Source organism: Gorilla gorilla, chromosome 3 (genome assembly GCF_029281585.2).
Source record: "Gorilla gorilla gorilla isolate KB3781 chromosome 3, NHGRI_mGorGor1-v2.1_pri, whole genome shotgun sequence".
NCBI lineage: Eukaryota > Metazoa > Chordata > Mammalia > Primates > Hominidae > Gorilla > Gorilla gorilla.
The window spans coordinates 123938327-123960157 of NC_073227.2; the positions used below are offsets into that span (position 1 = coordinate 123938327).

A 21831-nucleotide genomic window follows, 5' to 3' on the forward strand; every position below is an offset into this window, starting at 1 on the left:
TTCAAGTGATTCTTGTGCCTTAGCCTTCTGAGTACCTGGGACTACAGGTGTGCACCACCACACCAGCTAATTTTTGTGTTTTTTAGTAGAGATTGGGATCTCGCCATGTTGGCCAGGTTGGTCTCAAACTCCTGACCTCAGGTGATCTGCCCACCTTGGCCTCCCAAAGTACTGGGATTACAGGCGTGAGTCACAGAGCCCGGCCTGGGAAGTTGTGTTTTGCATTTCTCTCTCTCTCTCCAGTGCTTAGAAGAATACCCAGAGCACATGATAACCCTCTTTTAAATAAATGAATAAATGAATATATAAATAGATGAATGGTACAAAGTGAAAGATTGGTATTCTCATACATGGTTTGGAGTTGTGATGCCCTAGATAAAAAACAGCTTAAACATCATATGGGCTTCTGAGAGAGTGTTATAAAGTTTCCCTTTAGAGTCTCTTTCTATATTGCAAATCTAATTAATAATATACAGATAGTTTTGTAATGTGCAAAAATGGTCAATATACTAGTTATATTTTAGCAGTCGTATATAGTGCTGATGAAAATAAGTCTTTGTATAGGCAAAGTGCTTACTTTTTAGTATAATAACATAAGCGTTGTGATTAAAAAGAAGGACTAAGAGCCAGGTGATAAGAATTCTAGTCCCAACCTTGCTAGTAAATATCTGTGTGATAAAGCCTCAGCTTTCTCACATACCTATAAAATGAGGCTAACCTCATAAGGTTGTGTGAAAATTATTTAAAATAATGCTTTTAAGCATTACTTAGGGAAAACTGCCATCTTGCTCACTGCAACCTCTGCCTTCCAGGTTCAAGCGATTCTCCTGCCTCAACTTCCCGAGTAGCTGGGATTACAGGTGTGCGCTACCACGCCCGGCTAATTTTTTTTTTTTTTGTACTATTGGTAGAGACGGGGTTTCACTATATTGGCCAGGCTGGTCTTGAACTCCTGACCTCGTGATCCGCCCACCTCGGCCTCCCAAAGTGCTGGGACTACAGGCGTGAGCCACCGCGCCCGGCCTATGAATGTATTTGTAAAGGCAAGAGAAGACCATGGTCGTGAGCTGAGGGACCATGGTTAACATGAAGACCGAGTACTGGAGGGCCAAATACTTCTGTCAAATTTCATAATAGCAAGTATGCAGCTAGTAGGAGTTAAAGCAGTTAAAACAGCTCTTCCTTTTACCATATTTCCTGCTATCGTGTGTGTGTGTGTGAGAGAGAGAGAGAGGGAGAGAAAGAAAAAGAGAAAGGAAAAAAAGGTAGAGAGAGAGGGAAAGGTTGGGTTTGTTTTGTTTGGGAAGTGGCATCAAATTCATGTTTCTCATTGCAACTTAAAAAACAGCAAGCCTAATTGTTGGATAGTTATAATGGCTTTACTACTTCTCCAACATAGCATATTTCCACAAAATAACAAGATGATAGATATTCCTTGAATAGCTTTCCTATTAAAAAACTATTATGATGATTACCAGAGAAAGAAAAAGACTAAATGTCTTGTTCTTGACATTTGTTTTAGTTGTACTGGAAAATTAGAAAAATAAAACTTAATAAAATATGTTTCACAATGCAAAGACAATATATGTTCTTAAATAGTAAAAAAGTACATAGACTCCAATGGCAATTTAATTCTTAACTGTAATATGTAGAGCATAAAATTAACCAAGGGATTAATCTCGGTATATTTTTTTGTTTGTGTTTAAGATTTCAATTTGTACTGGCTCATAAATTTCATCTGAGATAAAGGAAAACAGCTTGTCTATATATCTATTTACTCCTTTAGATCATAAATATTTTCTGAGAAAGAGTAATATCCTCTGCTTTGACAATTCCGGAAATACATTTTATAACAGTGCATTCAAGTGTTTCCCATAATATGTCAGAAAAACTGCAGATGTTGTGGAAAATTCAATGTTATGGATTCATACAGGTCAGTAATGTCAGAAATTGACCTGTGCTAGAGGAAACTCCTAGACAGGATAGTGAAGAATGCAAAGTTCTAAGTGAAACATTAATACAAGTTTGTGGGTTACTACACAGCACAAAACAGACAACCAAAGAAAACAAGACAGGACATATTATAAAGATGTTTCCAATATAAGAATTTTAGGGATTCTGGCTCCCAATAATGGCAGAGTACATACGTGTGTGTGTGTGTGTGTGTGTATCACAAATGTATAGAGCATATACGTAAATAATATATGGAGTATATAGTATATATAGTATTGTACAATGTAGCTTGTATATTTATCTCTCTATAGACACACATATATACATTATACTTGTGCATATATATGTATGCATGTATTTGTATGTATACATTTGAGTCCCACCAAACTAGAGAAAAATCCTCAGTAAAAACTGTTTTCAGTAGAAACCCTGATTTTCCCAGGTGTATGCTTAAATGCTATGCCTAAAATTAAAAGATTTAAAGATTAATCCTAAAACCAAGGGCAAAACTAAGATAGATTTCCCTAACAAAATATAAAACCAAATCTCAGCCAGGCGCAGTGGCTCACGCCTGTAATCCCAGACCTTCGGGAGGTCAAGGCAGATAGGAGCCTAGGAGTTTGAGACCAGCCTGAGCAACATAGTACAACCCTGTCTCTACCAAAAAATACAAAAATTAGAGGGGCATGGTGGCATGTGCTTGTAGTCCCAGCTATTCAGGAGGCTGAGGTGGGCATGTCGATTAAGCCCAGGAGGTCCAGGTTGCAATGAGCCATGATCAGGCCACTGCACTATCACTTGGTAAACAGAGCAAGACCTTATTTCAAAATAATATTAAATTAAAAAGAATTAAAAAACCCAGACCTCCACAAATCTGAGATGACCCACCAGTAATTTTAACTGACTTACAGGAGAAAGCATAGAATTTTTCAGATGAAGATATGATCCAGACTCTTAATATGCTACTTCACAATGTTCACTAAGCAACAAAAAATTATGAGATGTGTATAAATAGAAAAATGTAATCCATAGTCAAGAAACAAAATGAGCAAATATATTTCACAATTAGCAGGGAAGACCTTTAAATAAGTATGATAAACATATTAAGGTATCTACAGAAAAAGTTGTTAAGGTATCTACAGAAAAAGTTGTAATGAGTTAAAAAATCGAGAATTTTAGGAGAGATATAAAAAGTATTTAAAGAAAGAGAAGCAAATGCAAATCTTAAAATAATATCTTAAATCAATACAAAACATTTCATTTTAATCATGATTATGTAAATACTTGATAATACTTGATTCATTTTGTTACTATCTCAAATCTTTTCCCAATAATATAGCTCTAGAATAAAACATTTCTTTTGTTTTCATCATTACCAGAAGAAAAAAATTAATTTTGGGGGACTTCTAAGCAAAATCTTTCTATTGTTAAGTTCCCATTAATTGCTGCTGTTTCTGGTCAGAGTCTATTCTTTTTAGCAACTCATAAACATAAGAATTGGTGTATGCTGCCTCATCAAAAGTGGAAACCAGACTTGGAATATCAAAATGATTCATTATCATTTAAGGTTTATTTGAGTCATAAATATTAGAAGATCATAATTCATTTGAGTCATGGTTTTTCATTTGAGTCATGGTTTAAGAAAAGCAAGAAAATGTATAGCAAACTGATTTATTTTGAAATATTCTATCCTCCATATTAAATGTAAACTTTCATATATAATGATTATTTTTTAAGTAATGACTTAAATAGGGAATGAACTTAACTAGTATCATTTTGAAAGAATATGTGTTTATCAGGCACCCGGGGAAGGTAATTAGGAGAGAAAAAAATATCACCAGACGTCATGATGCTTGTAGATAGAGAAAATAAAATTGATGGGAGAAAAATCATAAAATATCCTAAAAATTCAGTGTCTATGAGTTTAGGAAAAACATTTTTTCACTGGCTTTTAGTCGTCCTTTGAGGGCATTTGCCATCAGAAAAAATAATTCTATTTTTGTTTTTGTTGCAATTGCTTTTGGGAACTTAGCCATAAATTCTTTGCCAAGGTCGATGTTGAGAAGAGTACTTCCTAGATTGTCTTCCACGATGTTTATAATTTGAGGTCCTACATTGAAAGCTTTAATCCATTTTAAGTTAATTTTTGTATATGGTGAAAGGTAGGAGTCCAGCTTCAATCTTCTGCATATGGCTAGCTAGTTATCCTAGCACCATTTGTTGAATAGGGAATCCTTTCTCTGTGGCTTGTTTTTGTCAATCTTGATAAAGTTCAGATGGTTGGTTGTAGGTGTGTGGCTTTATTTCTGAGTTTTCTATTCTGTTCCATTGGTCTGGGTGTCTGCTTTTGTACCAGTGCCAAACTGTTTTGGTTACTGTGGCTTTATAGAATAGTTTGAAGTCGGGTGGTATGATGCCTCTGGATTTGTTCTTTTTGCTTAGGATTGCTTTGGTGACTTGGGCTTTTTTTTTTGTTGTTGTTCCATATGAATTTTAGAGTAGTTTTTCTAGTACTGTGAGGAATGACATGGGTAGTTTGATAGGAATAGCACTGAATCTGTAAATTGCTTTGGGAAGTGTGACCATTTTTACGATATTGATTCCTCCAATCCATGAGCATTAGATGCTTTTTATTTATTTGTGTCCTCTCTGATTTCTTTCAGCAGTGTTTTGTAGTTCTCCTTGTAAAGATCTTCCACCTCCTTGGTCAGTTGTATTTGTAGGCATTTTATTTTTTTGTGGCTATTGTAAGTGAGTTGGTGCTTTTGATTTATCTCTCAGCCTGGAATGCTGGTATATAGAAATGCTATTGATTTTTGTACGTTGATTTTGTATCCTGAAATTTTACTAAAGTTGTTTATCAATTCTAGGAGCCTTTTGGCAGAGTCGTTAGAATATTTCACGCATAGAATAATGCCATCTGCAAAGAGAGATAGTTTGACTTCTTTTCCTATTTGGATGCTTTTCATTTCTTTCTTTCTCTGAAAGTTGCTGAAAGTGTTTATCAATTTTAGAGCCTTTGAGCAGGGACTATAGGGTTTTCTAGGTATATAATCATATCATCTGTGAAGAGAGATAGCGTGACTTCCTATTTTTTTTTGACAGTCTCACTCTGTCACCCAGGCTGGAGTTCAGTGGCACGATCTCAACTCACTGCAAGCTCCGCCTCCAGGGTTCAAGCAATTCTCCTACCCCAGCCTCCTGAGTAGTTGGGATTGCAGGCACCTGCCACCACGCCTGGCTAATTTTTGTATTTTTAGTAGAGACAGGGTTTCACCATGTTGGCCAGGCTGGTCTTGAACTCCTGACCTCAAGTGATCTGCTCACCTCAGCCTCCCAAATTGCTGAGATTACAGGCATGAGCCACTGCACCTGGCCACCATTTAGATGGCTTTTATTTCCTTCTTTTGCCTGACTGCTCTGGCTGAGACTTCCAGTACTATGTTGAATAGGAGTGGTGAGAGTCGGCATCCTTGTCTTGTTTCAGGTCTCAAGGAGAATGGTTTGAGCTTTTGCCCATTCAATATGATGTTGGTTGTGGGTCCGTTACAGATGGCTCTTATTATTTTGAGGTGTATTCCTTTGAAGTCTAGTATGTTGAGGGTTTTTATCATGAAGAAATTTTGGATTTTTATCAAAAGCTTTTTCTGCATTTATTGACATGACAATATGATTTGTGCTATTGATTCTGATTGTGTGGTGAATCACAATTATCAACTTGCAGATATTGAAACAGCCTTGTATTCCAGGAATGTCTCCAAAGTAACAAAAACTTGCTAAGTTGATAAGTGGGACCTAATTAAAATAAAGAGTTTCTGCACAGCAAATAAAAACTATCAACAGAGCAAACAGACAACCTACAGAATGGAGGATATTCACAGACTATGTACCTGACAAATGTCTGATATCTAGAATCTATAGGGAACTTAAAACAACAAGCAAAAAAAAAAACACCTTATTTTAAAAATGGGCAAAGGACATGAACAGACATTTTTCAAAACAAGACATACAAGTGGCCAACAAACATATAAAAAATGCTCAGCATCACTAGTTGTCAGAGAAATGCAAATTAAAGCCACAATGAGATATCATCTTACACCAGTCAGAATGGCTTTTATTAAACAGTCAAAAAACAACAGATGCTGGTGAGGTTGTGGAGAAAAGGGAACACTGTTGGTGGGCTTAAACACTATTGGTGGGAACATAAATTAGCATGACCGCTATGGAAATCAGTCCAGAGATTTCTCAAAGAACTTAAAATAGAGCTGCCATTCAACCCAGCATTCCCATTACTGGGTACACCAAAGAAAATAAATCATTCTACCTAAAAGACACATACGTTCATCACTGCATATTCACAATAGCAAAGACATGTGATCAAGCCTGGTACCCATTAATGATAGAGTACAATTTAAAAAATGCCCATATACACCTTGAAATACTATGCAGCCATAAAAAAGAGGGAAATCATGTCCTTTGCAGGGACATGGATGATCCCGGAGGTCGTTATCCTAAACAAACTAATGCAGGAATAGAAAACCAAATACCACATGTTCTTGCATATAAGTAGGAGCTAAACATTGAGCACACATGGACATAAATATGGGAACAATACACATCGTGGACTACTGGAGCGTGGGAGTGGATTTAAAAAACTACCCATTGAGCACTATGCTCACACCTGGGGGATGTGGATTCATACTCCAGACATCAACATCACATAATATTCCCATACAACAAATCTACACATGTACTTGTCTCTAAAATAAAAGTTAAACTTTAAAAAATAAAAAGATTCCAAGGAAACAGATTCATTCATTAATCTTATAAGCATTTATACCATTCCTGAATTATGTTATGTACCTTGTGAGTTGTTGAATATCTAATGCTAAGGCATAGACCCTGCTCTTCAGTTTGGTAAAATTTCTTGGAACAGATAGCTAAACAAAAGAACATTACTTATATAATGTTGTATGCCACATGCTAGAGTTTTCCATGTGGTATTGTGGAAGCTCAATGTGAAACACTGAGGAAGTGGAGATATTGAAGAGTCCTTCTAGAAGAATAGCTGTCTGTGATGAGAGCAATTGAAAAGCGGTGGGGGAAAGCAGGGATGAGTCTTCTGATCACAGAAAATAAGGTAACCCAAACTCATGCCTCCTTCTAGTATAACGAATAGTTTCGCTGAGCGGGATGTACCATGTACTACAAGGTATGCTGATGAAGAAGCTGGAAGATAAGGATGGAGGTGAGAATAGAGGGCCAATTTGTGTTTACAGGTCAGAGAAAGCATTAAAGAATTTTAATAAGGGTATTCATAAATTCAGATTTTAGAGAGATACTTTGAAGACAGTTTAGAATGGACTTCATTTGAGTGGAATATAAGATAGGCAGGAGGCTTTTTATAAATCCAGACAAAGAATTAGGTAGTTCTAAACAAGAATGGAGAAAAGGCTTGGGAAAGAAGAAAATAACTATATGAGTACATTTAGAGTTAATTTGAAGGTCCTTGTCATTCATTGAACATTGATTAAGGAAAGGGAGAAGTTATAGATTATTTCCAGATTTTTTGTCTGGACCACTGTACGGATATTAAGAATATTCTATAAAATGGAAACAAGCATTTCAGAGCAAAAATTATTATTTAGTTTTTACCAGCTTACTTTGAAGGGTCTACTACACATAGGTTTGGAGTCAGAGGTGTTTAATAAAATTTTAATCTCAAGCTCAGGGCCTAAACCTAGAGAAATCTAGATATGGGCATAATACAAACATAGATTTGAAAGTAATTTTTAAGGGTGTTGATATCCTTGGAGATGAGATTATCCAAATGAGATCCTAAATGAAAGTATAAAAATATAAAGAATGGGACTTTGGGTAAAGAGTAGCATTTAAGTGGTTGTTAGAAGAAGAAAAGCCAAAAAAGTCTACTGAAGAGGAATGGTCTGCAGAGAGAAAGGACACCAATGCCATGGACAGGGAGACTTCTCAAAGGGGGAGTGATCAAAGGGTGTCTGTTCCTTCAGTCTAGCCAAGGACTGAATACATCCAATGAATTTAGGAACAAAGAAGTCAAAGGTAACTTTGGCAAGGGCGGTTTCAGTGGAATGGTGTGTTGGAAGCCACAGCGAATTAATCAAAGGTGTAAAAGATAAGAGAAGCAGGCAAAGAGATGTGAGCATACTTACATTTTGAGAGAGAACATAGTGAAGTAAAATAGGTCATGGTTCAGAAGACAGATGGTTTCATTGACGGAGGACTACTCTTGAGAAGGAAGTACCAAGGATACAGAATATTGGTAATGAGTGGATGAAGGACATGAAAAGATAGAAATCAGTGAAAGGCCAGGCACGGTGGCTAACGCCTGCAATCCCAGCAGTTTGGGAGGCTGAGGCAGGCGGATCACAAGGTCAGGAGATCGAGACCATCCTGGCTAACACAGTGAAACCCGGTCTCTACTAAAAATACAAAATTAGCCGGGCGTGGCAGCGTGTGCCTGTAGTCCCAGCTGCTGGGGAGGCTGAGGCAGGAGAATGGCGTGAACCCGGGAAGCGGAGCTTGCAGTGAGCCGAGAGGCTTGATGAGGTGTTCAGAGTGAGTCTAGCCAAAAATATGTGGCCAATTGAACCTCCAACCCCCACATAAAAAAGAATCCAAAATTCAATACTAGGAATTATTCAGGTACCAGAGAAGAACTGCATTGCTGTGGAGTTATGGAGCTCAGTAGCAAGCAGCTATCAGACCCAGAGGAGACTAATGTCAAGGTGGTTGGATAAGGGCATTCACCCAATTTTAAGAAACTACACTTCCAAAAATAAAATGCATGTTAAAGTTCTACTCAAAATGAATCAGAGGGCAAAATTTAAAAGATGAAAATGCCACGAGGTCATTTCCTGGATCTACCTGTCCTCCAACTGGAGTATACCTACCTAATGTATTTAAAATAATGTACAAATTTAAATAACAAAATCTTTAAAATATGTATTTATCTTAAATCCTCCTCTTCACAGGAGGATTTAAGATACATTATTTTAAATATTGTATTATTTAAATCCTCCTGTGAAGATTTAAAATAAATACATTAATGCTTTATACATATATTTAAAATTTATACAAATAAAACTATAAACTTTTTTTCCACTCAACTATTGTAATCTGGTACTTTAGTTGGATCAAAATATATTTGCAAAGCTCTATATTTCAGAGAGAAGAGAATCTGATTTATGCTGCTAAATCATGCAAAGATAGACACCCTGAGATTTTTCTCTATTTTTTTTTAAATTAACAACTTCATATGCTGGAAAATAGTTTTCTGCTTATTTTATGGCAAAATTTATTTTGGCTTGTAATCATAGACTATAACAACAGCCATGTTTGTGCCATATAAAAATTTGATAACATGACTATAGCAAAACGTATCTGAACTATATGTCCCATTTTAGGTTATGAGACTTAAGGAGGGTGTGGGTTAAATCCTTTATTTTTGAATCACTTGCCCAAGACTGCCTAAATCCTAGGCAGTCTTATAGGAAGACCAGAGAGCAATAGAAACTGAATTTTAAGGCATAGGGTCTCCCATTCAATATATTACAAGTGATCCCTAAATAAATGTAAGTTGATTTATTTATTGCCTCACAGTACTGGATTCAGAGGTCTCTATGCATAGTCCTTCTTGCAAAAATTCTTGCTTGGTAATGAAATTTTCTAGGAGATGCTCCAGGAAATCTCACAGCTAGAAGGTAGACTCGTTTTCAGATGATGGAGACCTGGCTTATATTCTGAATAATGTAAATAAAACAGTGACTTCTAGTTCTCCAGGATATTTTGTTTTAAAGTAAAACACACTACCTTGTTCAATCTAGGTTAACTGTGGCATATCAACCTTTGACTATCACTCATCAGTTTTTAATTTCTAATGAGAAACTTTATATGAATAGAATTATTTCATACTTGATCATCTGCCTTTTAATCCACATGGGTAACATTTGAAGGACCCGTTGCTTATTCTAATTAATATTTGAGTTCCTATTCCCTTTAGGTATGCAATTACTGTTTTCTGTGTTGTTCTCATGTCTTTTATGATGCTGTTTTTCTTTGCAGATTTAGTATACAAAGCATGTATGTTCCTTTAAGGTGTTAGCAAAAATAATTTTCCTTGTCTGGGCTTAGATGGTACAGCAAGAGGCTTTAGAAATTCCTGTTTCAGAGGTTTATATAAGGCTGCCACATCTTTCTGGAGAATGATGAACTAATGAAGCAGAAATAATCTTAAGATAATACCTGAGAATCAAAAGGGATAAAGTAATCACAGTGCATTATTCCACTAGTTCTAAATGTTTTCAAATAAAAAAAAGATTAAAGACAGGCTTGAGAGGCATACAAATGATTTCGACAAAGCCATAAATTTGAAAATATGCTGAGTAAAGTATATAGGTGTATAGAAAATCATAGCACTTTGGAATTTACAACTTAAGCAAAGTAGTAGAAGAAAGTCTCCCCGAAATCTTTGTTGAAATGAAATAAAAATGAAAATAGTATTAGAAAGAAATCTGAAGAGATTTACAGCATGTAATTGGAATTACAGAAATAAAGCATTTGTGTAACATGGTTTATAAGACAAAACATTATTTTTCTATTTGTAATTCCCTTTTGACTTGAAGGAGAGTGAAATGTGGGTACATGGAGAATATTTTGTTTTCTGAGTAGGGTAACAGATGTGGGTAGGTATTTGGAAGTTTGGAATCATTTGAGTTATAGGAACTGGGCTACAGTTTGAATTGTCAGAACAATTCTAAATTTGTCTTTAAAAAGTGTGGGTGAATGGTCTTTCTGGATCAGAGAAATGGATCAAGGGGGAGCAGCAAGACAGGGAAAGGTAGAGAGGGAGAAGAAAAGAGAGAAGGAGATTTAAAAAGAGAGAAACACGCAATTGCCTCAGAACTGACTTCAGAAGAAATGTTGAAAGGAATTTTATGCCGTGAGAGACAAATTATCCTTTTGGACTAATCTACAAAATCCTCAGTAAATTTACATTTTTCATTAAGGACATATGAAAAAATTAAAAAAGTTATATACATGGAGGCTAAAATCTGGTTTACATAGGTAATGATAAATGAAAACAATATTACTGGGAATTGAATGGTATAAAACGTGTAAGGACTATGAGACATTTACAGAGTGCTCTCTTGGTGGGAAGTAGGTGTCGTGCTAGGCACATTAAAAACTTGGTCCCTTGTTACAAAGATTATGTACAAACGAAAAGGTGAAATAATTTTGAAATGAACTGTTTCCTGCAAGGCAAGGATAGACAAAAGAGAAGGAGAGATGCAAGGGAAAGTGGAAAAAAAACTGCCAAGTAGGGATGAACAAAAGGAGTAAAATATTCAAGTCAGGCCAGCAGAAAAATACTTTCCTCAATTTTCTTTCAGCTAAAGAATAAACCAGTTAGAATGATATGGGCGTGGGGGGTGGGGGGTTGTAATTCTACCTTCATTTAGTAGCACTCTCACTTGCCATGAAACCTGTATCTTCATATTAGAGCAGAATTCATCCTTGGTGCCAGGAAGCTCCCGGAATCTATGAGGTGACTTGGATCAAAGAGATCAATATCTAAAGACTTTAAATAACCTCTGTGTAATCTGCTGAACTATATCCTCCTAAAATTTTTTTGTTGAAGTCCTAACCCCCGGTACCTTACACTGTGACAGAATTTGAAGATAGGGCCTTTAAAGAGGCAATTCAGGTAAAATGAGATCATACACCTGGTCTGTAATCCAAAAATAACTGTGCTTTTATCAGAAGAGATTAGGACACAGACCTGAAGGGAAGGCCACATGAAGATCCCAGAGGGATGGAGCCTTTTACAAGCCAAGGAGAGAGGCCTCGGGAAAAATCAACCGAGCCTACATTTTGATCTTGGACTCTAGCCTCCAAGACAGTGGAAAAATAAACGTCTATAGTTTAAGCCACCCAGTTTGTGATACTTTGTTATGGCAGCTCTAACAAACTATCTTTTTTACCTTTCCCTCCCTATCACCTCATCACCCTCTAAATCATATGGGACAGATGTGAACTGACGTTTGTATTGTTATTCAACCTAGGTAGATCCATGTTGAGTCATATACATGTGTAATTTACACAGGTGCTTCTGTGGCTGAAATTACTAATCTAATCTGGTATCTTTTACCAATTATATCCATCAGAGAGAGCCTGGTCATATGTCACCCCTGGATCTTAGCTGTCAACCAAAAGGACACTAAGACAAAAAAGCCTGTCGTTTATGTGGGCTTTTATTATTATTGTTATTTTTTTTTAATGAATTTTTGTGTTTAGGAAAAAGACGTATAGCTGGTGTAACCAGCTAAGGGCCTGGGGCAGAACGGGAGGCTTGCGGGAATGTGTGTCGGTTAGCAAATATGCCATGGAGATTTGCAACACTTAAGCCTGCGTGTACTCCTTGCTATTCATCATTCTGTTAACTGCACCTCTCTAGTAATTATTTTACATGGCCAGGTAATTTATATTTGATGTTGATAAATATAGTCCTACAAAACATTGAAGTAGTTTTCTCCAGTATGAAAGAAAGCAGGCATTGTGTTTGTTGTTGTTTTCAGTATAGTTTAAGGTTAAGGGAATTTGTAACTTTATAATGAGTAATAAATGCATGGTATAATTTCTTTTTACTGTTAGAATTTTTAGTTTACTGCATACTGTATCAGTAATCTATATAATAAAAAGGTTCCAAAGGTTCCTATGTATTATTTTAATTGTGGTGGGGCCGAGCGCAGTAGCTCACACCTGTTATCCCAGCACTTTGGGAGACTGAGGTGGGCGGATCACAAGGCCAGGAGTTCGAGACCAGCCTGGCCAACATAGCAAAATCCCATCTCTACGAAAAATAAATAAATAAAAAAATTAGCTGGGCGTGGTGGCAGGCACCTGTAGTCCCAGCTCCTTGGGAGGCTGAGGCAGGAGAATCACTTGAACCCAGGAGGTGGAGGTTGCCGTGAGCCGAGATCACGCCATTGCATTCCAGCCCGAGTGATGGTGCGAGACTCCGTCTCAAAAAAAAAAAAAAAAAAAAAAAGTCTAGGTATTAAAGTTGTGCTAATTCTTCCTTGGTGGTTCATACCTGTAATCCCAGCACTTTGAGAAGCCAGGGTGATGGATCACCTGAGGTCAGGAGTTCGAGACCAGTCTGGCCAACATGGTGAAACCGTGTTTCCATTAAAAATACAAATAAATAAATAAATAAATAAATAAAAGCTGGGCATGGTGGTGTGCACCATGTATAGTATAATCCTAGCTACCCAAAAGGCTGAGGCATGAGAATCACTTGAACCTGGGCGGCAGAGGTAGCAGTGAGCCGAGATTGCTCCATGGCACTCCAGCCTGGGTGATAGAGCAAGACTCGGTCTAAAAAATAAATAAATAAATAAATAAATAAATAAATAAATAAATAAATAATTTTTTAAAAAAAGTTTTGGTAAAGGGATCAATTCACCAAGAAGAGCTAACTATCCTAAATATATATGCACCTAATACAGGAGCACCCAGATTCATAAAGCAAGTCCTTAGAGACCTACAAAGAGACTTAGACTGCCACACAATAATAATGGGAAACTTTAAAACCCCACTGTCAATGTTAGACAGATCAACAAGACAGAAGGTTAACAAGGATATCCAGGACTTGAAATCAGCTCTCCACCAAGCGGACCTAATAGACATCTACATAACTCTCCACCCCCATATCAACAGAATATACATTCTTCTTAGAACCACATCACACTTATTCTAAAACTGACCACATGATTGGAAGTAAAGCACTCCTCAGCAAATGTAAAAGAACAGAAATCACAACAAACTGTCTCTCAGACCACAGTGCAATCAAATTAGAACTCAGGATTAAGAAACTCACTCAAAACCGCACAACTTCATGGAAACTGAACAACTTGCTCCCGAATGACTACTGGGTAAACAACAAAATGAAGGCAGAAATAAAAATGTTCGTTGAAACTAATGAGAAAAAAGACACAAGGTACCAGAATCTCTGGGACACATTTGAAGCAGTGTGTAGAGGGAAATTTATAGCACTAAATGCCCACAAGAGAAAGCAGGAAAGATCTAAAATCAACACCCTAACATTACAATTAAAAGAACTAGAGAAGCAAGAGCAAACACATTCAAAAGCTAGCAGAAGGCAAGAAATCACTTAAGATCAGAGCAGACCTGAAGGAGATAGAGACACAAAAAACCCTTCAAACAATCAATGAATCCAGGAGCTGGTTTTTTGAAAAGATCAACAAAACTGATAGACTGCTAGCAAGACTAATAAAGAAGAAAAGGGAGAGGAATCAAATATACGAAATAAAAAATGATAAAGGGGATATCACCACTGATCCCACAGAAATACAAACTACCATCAGAGAATACTATAAACAAATCTACACAAATAAACTAGAAAATCCAGAAGAAATGGATAAATTCCTGGACACATACACCCTCCCAACACTAAACCAGGAAGAAGTCAAATCTCTGAATAGACCAATAACAGGCTCTGAAATTGAGGCAATAATTAATAGACCACCAACCAAAAAAATCCAGGACCAGATAGATTCACAGCTGAATTCTACCAGAGGTACACGGAGGAGCTGGTACCATTCCTTCTGAAACTATTCCAATCAATAGAAAAAGAGGGAATCCCCCCTAACTCATTTTATGAGGCAAGCATCATCCTGATACCAAAGCCTGGCAGAGACAAAACAAAAAAAGAGAATTTTAGATCAATATCCCTGATGAACATCGATGCAAAAATCCTCAATAAAATACTGACAAACTGAATCCAGCAGCACATCAAAAAGTTTAACCAACACAATCAAGTCAGCTTCATCCATGGGATGCAAGGCTGGTTCAACATACGCAAATCAATAAATGTAATCCATCGTAAACACAGAACCAATGACAAAAACCACATGATTATCTCAATAGATGCAGAAAAGGCCTTTGACAAAATTCAACAGCCCTTCATGCTAAAAACTCTCAATAAACTAGGTATTGATGGAATGTATCTCAAAATAATCAGAGCTATTTATGACAAACCCACAGCCAGTATCATACTGAATGGGCAAAAACTGGAAGCATTCCCTTTGAAAACTGGCACAAGGATGCCCTCTCTCACCACTCCTATTCAACATAGTGTTGGAAGTTCTGGCCAGGGCAATCAGGCAGGAGAAGGAAATAAAGGGTATTCAATTAGGAAAAGAGGAAGTCAAATTGTCCCTGTTTGCAGATGACATGATTGTATATCTAGAAAACTCCATCATCTCAGCCCAAAATTTCCTTAAGCTGATAAGCAACTTCAGCAAAGTCTCAGGATACAAAATCAATGTGCAAAAATCACAAGCATTCTTATACACCAATAGCAGACAAACAGAGAGCCAAATCATGAGTGAACTCCCATTCACAACTGCTACAAAGAGAATAAAATACCTAGGAATCCAACTTACAAGGGATGTGAAGGACCTCTTCAAGGAGAACTACAAACCACTGCTCAATGAAATAAAAGAGTACACAAACAAATGGAAGAACATTCCATGCTCATGGATAGGAAGAATCAATATCATGAAAATGGCCATACTGCCCAAGGTAATTTATAGAATCAATGCCATCCCCATCAAGCTACCAATGACTTTCTTCACAGAATTGGAATAAACTACTTTATAGTTCATATGGAACCAAAAAAGAGCCCACATTGCCAAGACAATCCTAAGCCAAAGGAACAAAGCTGGAGGCATCATGCCACTTGACTTCAAAGTATACTACAAGGCTACCATAGCCAAAACAGCATGGTACTGGTACCAAAACAGAGATAGAGACCAATGGTACAGAATAGAGCCCTCAGAAATAACACTGCACATCTACAACCATCTGATCTTTGACAAACCTGATAAAAACAAGAAATGGAGAAAGGATTTCCTATTTAATAAGTGGTGCTGGGAAAACTGGTTGCCATATGTAGAAAACTGAAACTGGATCCCTTCCTTACACCTTATACAAAAATTAACTCAAGATGGATTAAAGACTTCAATGTTAGACCTAAAACCATAAAAACCCTAGAAGAAAACCTAGGCAATACCATTCAGGACATAGGCATGGGCAAGGACTTCATGAATAAAACACCAAAAGCAATGGCAACAAAAGCCAAAATTGACAAATGGGATCTAATTAAACTAAAGAGCTTCTGTACAGCAAAAGAAACTACCATCAGAGTGACCAGGCAACTTACAGAGTGTGAGAAAATTTTTGCAATCTACCTATCTAACAAACGGGTAATATCCAGAATCTACAAAGAACTCAAATTTACAAGAATAAAACAACCCCATCAAAAAGTGGGCAAGGGATATGAACAGACACTTCTCAAAAGAAGACATTTATGTAGCCAACAGACACATGAAAAAATGCTCATCATCACTGGTCATCAGAGAAATGCAAATCACAACCACAGTGAGATACCATCTCACGCCTGTTAGAATGGTGATCATTAAAAAGTCAGGAAACAACAGATGCTGGAGCAGATGTGGAGAAATGGGAATGCTTTTACACTGTTGGTGGGAGTGTAAATTAGTTCAACCATTGTGGAAGACAGTGTGGTGATTCCTCAAGTATCTAGAACTAGAAAAACCATTGACCCAGCAATCCCATTACTGGGTATATACCCAAAGGATTATAAATCATGCTACTATAAAGACACACACACACGTATGTTTATTGTGGCACTATTCACAATAGCAAAGACTTGGAACCAACCCAAATGTCCATCAATGATAGACTGGATAAAGAAAATGTGGCACATATACACATGGAATACAATGCAGCCATAAAAAGATGAGTTCATGTCCTTTGCAGGGACATGGATGAAGCTGGAAACCATCATTCTCAGCAAACTATCACAAGGACCAAAAACCAAACACGGCATGTTCTCACTCATAGGTGGGAATTGAATGATGAGAACACTAGGAGACAGGGCAGGGAACATCACACATGGAGGCCTGTCAGGGTGTGGGTGGCTGGAGAAGGGATAGCACTTGGAGAAATACCTAATGTAAATGACGAGTTGATGAGTGCAGCAAACCAACATGATACATGTATACCTGTGTATCAACACTGCACGTTGCGCACATGTACCCTAGAACTTAAAGTATAATAAAAAAAGAATAATAAATACATGGTATAGTTCCTTTTTACTGATTAGAATTTTTAGTTTACTGCATACTATATCAATAATGTATATAATAAAAAGCATCCTATGTATTATTTTACTTGTGGCAGAGCACATAAATATTTAATAAAATATTTAGTGAACTATTGAAACTTTACAGAAAAGTTTAATTCATTTAGCAGTAAGATAAGTAGGCCTTACTTTCAGTCCTGAGGGAATTAATATAGTCCTGAAAACATTAACTTTGTCTGGAAGATTCAGATTATAATCTTTCCTTTGTGTGTTGGGACTGAGCTGAGTACCATGTTGGAAATTAGGAAGCCTAAAGTCCAGAATTGGCTCTCCCTGTTTATAACAATTCTGACCTTAAGCAAGTCACATCACATGACTGTAGATTCTCTCATCTATAAAATGAGAAGGTAGTTGATTCACAAAACTCCATCCATCCGGCATTATGCTAGGCACTGAGAAGACAATGGTGAGTAAAGCACTGCTCTTGATCAGTGTTCTTTAATAGAGCCTAGAATTTGCTTGTGATAAAATACTTTCCTTTTTCTAACCAAGTATCATTTCAATTCAACCTATTTTTGATTTATCTTGTTCTTTCCTCTATTTTTTAAGTCTAATAGCTGTGCAAACTTATTTTTACATGGGGTCTAATTGTAAACTAAAGAAACATAAATGGTTATTAGATAATATGTTATTATTTACTAAAGTGAATATTCCAAATATTCACAAATAGCCTAGTTAAAACTATTTAACTGTATATTAAAAACTACTCAATCAAGATAAAATAGGGAAACATGGACATTTAGAAATGCACATTCGTCTTAGGAGAGGGAAAAGACAATAATGTTTGTGTGAATTTAGCTTACCAGATGAGACAGAAAACATTGAAACAAATTCTGATAGAAATCTTGTCATTATACATGGAACCAACCCAAATGCCCATCAATGATAGGCTGAATAAAGAAAATGTGGCACCTATACATCCTGGAATACTATGCAGCCACAAAGAGAAATGAGATCATGTCCTTTGCAGGGACATGGATGAAGCCGGAAGCCATCATGCTCAGCAAACTAACACAGGAACAGAAAATCAAACATCACATGTTCTCTTTCACTTATAAGAGAGAGTTGAATATTGAGAACACAGGGACACAGGAAGGAGAACAACATACAGCAGGGTCTGTTGGTGGGTGGGGGGTGGGGGGTGAGGGGAGGGAACTTAGAGGATGGGTCAATAGGTGCAGCCAAACCACCATGGCACATGTATACCTAGGTAACAAACCTGCACGTTCTGCACATGTATCCTGTTTTTTTTTAGAAGAAATAAAAGAAATATTGTCATTTTAAAAAGTGTACTGAAAGCTGGATGAAAGCTTATGAAGAAAGAATAAATCAATACATTGAAGAGCAAGGACCAATCTATTTCCAGAAAAGTTAATCTGTACAGAAAGGCAGGAGATCATTTTAGCATTAAATATAAAATCTAACAGTGCCCTGTAAATGTAACCACAATATTCATAAAAAAAGGGGGCAAGATAACTCTAAGTGACATGGACAACAGAACTAGAGGGATATAATTTATAGAAGGAAGAATAAATTTGTTCTCTTAAAACTTATGTATTGAGTACATATTGTAAAAAAAGATTAAAAAGTGTTAGTATGATGATATTATTATATTATTAATTATTTTCCTGACATCTTTTTGTCCCTCTTTTACTGACATTAACTACAATGCAGTTCCTAGACCTTAGTGTTAGACTGGGTTCCAAACTAGATTCCTCTGCTTTCTGGACACACCCTCTAAGCCTTAGTTACATCATCAGATAGCTAAGTATAATAATACCTCTTAGTGTTGATGACACTACTAAATGAGATAATGTATGTGACTAACAATGCTTAAATATGTGGTCTTATTATAATTAAAAGTAATTTACTAAATAAAGAAATATTGAGCATCTGAAAGAAATGCATGTAGATTTTGTAATCCTAAGGGCTAAATGAATAAAGTAACAGAGTCCCATGAGGTAGCTTATTTACTGCAAATTAATTTATTTTATTTTATTATTATTTTAAATTTTATTTTTCCATAAGTTATTGGGGTACAGGTGGTATTTGGTTACATGAGTAAATTCTTTAGTGGAGATTTGTGAGACCCTGGTGCACTCATCACCCAAGCAGTATACACTGCACCCTATTTGTTGTCTCTGATCCCTCAACCCTCCCACTCTTCCCCACAAGTCCCCAAAGTCCACTGTACCATTCTTATGACTTTGTGTCCTCATAGCTTAGCTCCCACAATCAGTGAGAACATAAAATGTTTGGTTTTCCATTCCTGAATTATTTCACTTAGAATAATAGTCTCTAACCTTATCCAGGTCATTGCAATTTAAATGAGCTAATTTCTATTTTCAGTTGAATCGTTTAAAAAATAGCCAGGTGTTTTCCTGAGCCCATTGTCTTGGGGTTTAATTCCACCATAGGTTTGCTGCATTTGTTCTGTTTTATGACCACAGATATTCCTAACTTTAGTTAGTTCTTTTTTTAAAAAAAGCAAGTCTTTCAAAATAGAAGCTGAAGAAAGTACATAAATATGAGTCAGAACCAATCGACCTATCACCATGTGAAATAAGCACCTAGAAATTCATCTTCTGCTCACAAAAGGTCAGAAGCTAAAAGATTACACATGGTTATAAATACAAGCTGGTTATACTTCCAATGCAAAACTAAATAGGACTAGAAGGCAGATGGCATTAACCCTTTTACTTTTGAGAGCACAAAAACCACTGCATGAACTGTTAGTCATTAATTCACTTTTTTCCCAAAGGATATTTTATTAATCTGTTATTAACAGTAACCTCTAATGAAGAGGAACAATGATATCAATGGAATTTTCTGCATTGCTTAAAAATCTTTCTTTTGCTGAATTAGAAATAAAAACTTCAAATGAGATAAATGCAAACAGAAGCCAATAGTTCTGGCAAAATGATTTTTCTCTGCTCCTCTGAGTTGGCCTCCAGGAGGTTGGGGGAATGAGATTGGGAGGAAGAAACATAAACAGTGAGAAGAGAAATGTGTGCTCACGATACCCAGTAGGTGGTGCAGCTATACTAGCTATAATTTTGCCATTTAAAGGGCATGGTAGAATGCTGTTCTCTTCATGAACATTTATAATCAGAGTACAGAACGCATTGATATGAATCTCTGTTCATGAATGACCATCAGTTGTCATCTTCATCAGCATAAACTGTAAAGTACCTCTTGCTGCATATGAACTATTTCACCTTGCTGGATTTTCCTAAAGTGAATTCAACTTCTTCAACAATTGCTGGATGTACGCACAGAAATTGGTTTCTATTTTCTGTCAATAGTGTCCTCATTTTCTTAGCAATTAATCTTAAAACAGAACTTTTTCCACTTCCAGTATCTCAGTATCCATAGCTAATAGAGTTACCCAACTCTGGTGATTATTTTAAAAGGTTTTCACATTTATCCCTTTCCATTTCACCTTTAGTTTCTCTAGCTTCAACTTCCTTATCTGCTTATGCATCTCTCAAGTAAGATAACACCTTTTCTATCTAATCCAGAGCATTGTTGGGAGTGTAAAATAAAATAATATGTAGGCTGTGCTACAAAAGGTTTTAGAGTTGGGAATTTTTTTAATCAAAGATTCTGAGCTAGTTTCAGTCTCCATATAGCTTGCTTGCTTCACCATTTGATGTGCTGGGTCTGCGCATACAAGTATATTACCTACATTATATATGCACACATATATGCATATTTATATGAGTAATAGAGACAAAACTACTACATATAAACATGACATTGTACTATAAGTATGATTTAATACTCTCAGTATCAATGATTTATCTCCCACTAAAACATTTGCCTAAATGTAGATCAAAGTGCATATATTTTATATTCTTTCTGACAACTAGATAGGGCTAAGGGTTGAAGAGGAAGGAATGAGGTGGAGCAATGACTGAGATTGAAGAGAAAGAAGTATAGGGACTGGAGTCTTATCAACTGAAAGAAGAACTTTCATTTTTGAGGGGAGAGGTCTCCATGCTAAACTGAACTTAGGTGTGCATCTTCCAACCGCTACCCCTGTGCAAAACATAACTAGCAGACAACTCAGAGCCTAATCATAAAGGATTCTTCTAAGCCTTCCCGTGCTTAATATAAGGTGGGTTGCTTTGGTGACTTGCTTAATGTCAATGGTGTGAAGGAAAACTTTGGCTCTAACCAAAATCAAGGGCACGGAACCCACTAAGAATTTTTTGTGAGCTTAGCCAACTAATATTTATGCTTGAAATATAAACCCTTTTGTAAGATTTAAATAAAATCACTTGTGCACAATGCCCGGTACACATTAGATGTTGAGTAAATATTTGATGAATCTCAATCATTGATGTCTATAATTGGAAGAGAATTTAGAGGTAGCTCTGTCTTATTATTTTATGAATAAGTTAATGAGCCTAGAAAAAAATGATCCTACCAACATATTACTGAATCAGTACCAGTCTAGCAACCAGCAGTCCTGAATTTCAATTCTCTTTCCATTATATTATAAACCTTTCCTTTCTTTTGCTTTGTATCATCACTCTCCTTTCTAACATAGTCTTTCTCTCTTTCTCCCCCTCCCTCGTCCTTCT

General features: G+C 36.5%; 1 protein-coding gene across 1 annotated transcript in view; it reads right to left on the reverse strand.

The window, feature by feature from the left end:
- Positions 1 to 21831, reverse strand: part of TACR3 (tachykinin receptor 3) — a 129846-nt gene that overhangs the window by 23674 nt on the left and 84341 nt on the right. The gene's annotated exons all lie outside the window — the stretch shown is intronic.